The sequence below is a fragment of the Trachymyrmex cornetzi genome, unplaced genomic scaffold, assembly GCF_001594075.2.
Source record: "Trachymyrmex cornetzi isolate Tcor2-1 unplaced genomic scaffold, Tcor1.1 scaffold1096, whole genome shotgun sequence".
NCBI lineage: Eukaryota > Metazoa > Arthropoda > Insecta > Hymenoptera > Formicidae > Trachymyrmex > Trachymyrmex cornetzi.
Window position 1 is genome coordinate 14,534 of NW_017295649.1, and position 3,397 is coordinate 17,930.

The 3,397-nt window shown below is 41.8% G+C and overlaps 1 protein-coding gene across 1 annotated transcript in view; it reads left to right on the forward strand.

The window, feature by feature from the left end:
- Window positions 1-601: 601 nt before the first annotated feature.
- The window catches only part of LOC108761823 (uncharacterized), a 7,284-nt gene continuing 4,488 nt past the window's right edge, over window positions 602-3,397 (forward strand). Inside the window, exon 1 of the mRNA XM_018508562.1 lies at window positions 602-853. The gene's annotated coding sequence lies outside the window, so the exon portion shown is untranslated. The remainder of the gene's footprint in view (window positions 854-3,397) is intronic.

The window sequence follows — 3,397 nt, forward strand, 5'->3', positions numbered from 1 at the left end:
CGCGAGAGGGAGAGAGAGCTGGCCGCGGGGCCTCTCTCTCTCCCTCATCCCTCAGCATTACTCTTCCCTCTTCACTTTTTAGTGCCGCCCTCCTTTCTCTATCTGTCTCTATCTTCCATTCTTCGCGCCGCAAACGCCCGCGGTCCCTCCCTCGCTTCCTCCCTGCGGCACGTACCCTCTCCCACTTCGTCTTTGCCTCGAAATGTGGCATTCAACAGGGCTTTCCACGCTGCTTGCGGTGGTGCGGAATCCGCGCGCCGGTTTGCCGCTACGCGCGCGGCCTGGCACGGCGGGGGAGGAGGAGGGGTGCGTCGGGGGAAATGATGCGCAGATTGGCCGGATCATCTCAAAAACCACCACCCTCCCGCCTCCTAGCCCTCCTCCACCTCCTCCCTCTCTCCCTCTCTCTCTCTCTCATCTCCTCGCGCTCGTTCTACCTACTACCTACTACCTCCCTCGCGCGCTCTTCCGCAGCGCTCCCCGTTGCTCTCTCGCACCCTCGCCTCGTCGCCGACGGTCGCCAAGGGATGGAATACAACCCCCACCGCCGTCGCCACCGTCACCGCTCTGCCGCCACCGCACCACACAACCATCCCGACTGCCACGCAGCCGTCGACGACGAGTGACTGAGTCCTCCGATTATTATCTCATTTGCCGCCACGACTAGCGGCACGCGTCGAATACCTACTTCGTGCCATATTCTTGGACGACGACAGAGGGATATCCGTAGATCGTCTAGATCGTCATTCCGGTGGATCGTCGGTAATCATTTAATACGAAGCGGCGCCAACTTTGAGAATCCCGCCGTTCGCCACTCGCCGCCGTCGTCGGTATCACGCGTACAGGCGTACAGGTGAGTCTGCGACCATCTCTCGAGGACCGTTCTTTCGCACCCCCCCCGACCCCCCCCCGCGCCGCCAACTCGCGCCGGCAATAATACGAATAATAGCGCCAAGATTGAAACATTCGACCGCGAAATGGAGATCATAACTTGTAGCATGATTTTTTTTTCCGTGACAACGCAAAAGTTATACGAAGACCGCGTCGATTATTTTTAATAAAATGAGTAGGTTTCTTTCAGCGCGATTTAATTGCAGCGATTTATTTGCGCAAGAGTCAAGATTTATGAGAAACTAATTTATTCGCGTAATAATTTAATCATCTGTTTCATCATATTTAATTTTAGTGAAATAAATTGAGATTCTTTTTCCGGCGATTCTTTTTTTGCTTTTTAACGTAAACATACGGTACTTACGTATCTTTCTTCACGAAGCAACGCGATTCTCTGTTACACCTATTACGCGCCATACGTGCCGTCTAATGATGATGCTGCGACTGTACCGCTTAACTGACTATTTTATGTACTTCCCGTTAAACATCTGCCGTGTATATCGCATCTGCATGATAATCAAAACGATCGATTCCGCAAACGGGTTGTTTTCTTTTGATGTACAAGAATATAACGCAATTAACGTGATTACCGCGATGGCCACAATAATTTTCATCGCGTAATACTCATTGTATTTCTTCGTTGGCGTTATACATGCGTCTATGACAGGAGTTCAATGTAGTATCTATATATTCTTTCAATTCTCGCAATTCGCTAAAAAAATCTTTCATTTAATACTGAAATAAATAACACTTTAGGTTTTTATTACTAAGATAAGTAAAAGAAACCGCCAAATACTGCCGCTTGATCGAGACTATAGATATTTTGATGTCTAGTAATACTTGTATGTAAATTTTAAAATTTTTCACAAAACAAGTCCTTACACATTGTTAGGATAAGTACTAGTACCCAGTAGATATTATCAGATCGATGATCAATTTAATTCATGAGATTATTATTTTAATTTATGATTGCAAGTTTGACAGCATTCGACAAGCAGTTTATGTAGGTAACAATGTAACTGAAATAAGATATATATCTAAAATTTTTACATGAAATAATATTAAACACCCATCTAGCCTCGATCGGTTTTGACGGTTTCTTATACTTTATATTTGATTTATTTATATAGTAGTCTTGTTTATAACTCATTATTATTTATTAATCAGCTTTATTAAATCGGTATTAATTGTTTCTTTTCGGGAATAAAATTATTCTAATTTTTTTGTATATCAACCGGATGTAGGTAGAATATTTGCATTCTGATTTTGAGAAAATGTATCAAAGAACACTGAATAAATAATGTTGAACAATAATAATAGCAATAACAAAGTGTTAAGATATAATATCTGTTCAAAAAAATGGTCGAGTGTATATGATATTAGACGGATTATCTTGTTTCTTGGGGATGCAAGATTTCAAAGATACGTCCGAGAGTTATTCGGCGAGCGCGTTTCTTCATGTGACACGGAGAATAGGACGTTTGAATTACGCAGAGAGTTCAACCGTAAAAAAAGCCCAGATTCCGCTGTAACCGTCGGCTTTTTCTCTTTATGCAAAGTAAGAACGAGAGTTTGCTGCGAGATCGTACGTCCCGCAATAAAAATATTTATGTGAATGATAAAAGAATTGCACATCTTTTTTCTCAAAGTGAAATTAAAGAATCTAACTGCGTGAAGTATAAAGATAATCGATATAAACGATTTAAAATATTATTATACATATAGTGCAATTAGTGTAATTAAACTAACTATTTGTTTTGCAAGTGATGTAAGTATTTTTTTAAACGTCACAAATCTTTCGTAATGCATTATATATTGAGATATCTATATATAAAATATATTATCGATGTTGGATACTTGATTGTCATGTGCGTACAAAGAGAAATATTTTTGGAATACTTTTAAACAATATTTTTAGACAAACTATATCTGCAAAAAATATAGAAAGGTGGTTAACGATCGAAAGTGTCCTAAACTGCCTCTTGAGGACGGACGAAGCATCCAAGAATCAGTCGTCCGCGATATCCAACAATACGAAATAAAATGGACTGTCGCAATTAAATTGAATGACGGCAATCGTATCAAAATACTTCTACAATTTTATAGGAAACACTAATCTCAGAGTGAAAAAGAAAATACATAAATGTAAATGATAATGTATAGCGCGAAAGGAGAGAAATCTACGAGTAGTATATATATTATCAGGTTGAATAGAAATCTGCACAAATACGAGTGTGGTTCATTATTTGATACGTTTTGCATCTCTCACGATGGAGATAGTGACGCGATAAAGTGAATGCCGAAAGGAGGTTACAGGGGTAGAAAGAAGAGAGACGAGACGAGACGAGACGAGACGAGACGAGTTACGAGGAAGAAGAGAGAAAGATGCGGGATCAGAGTTTGGGAGAGGGTGATGGAAAGGCAGAAGGCGAAGCAGCGATAGGAAGAGATAGGAAGGCGAAGGGTACCAGGGGGTAGGGGGGCAGGGGGGCAGGGGCGGGAAGGG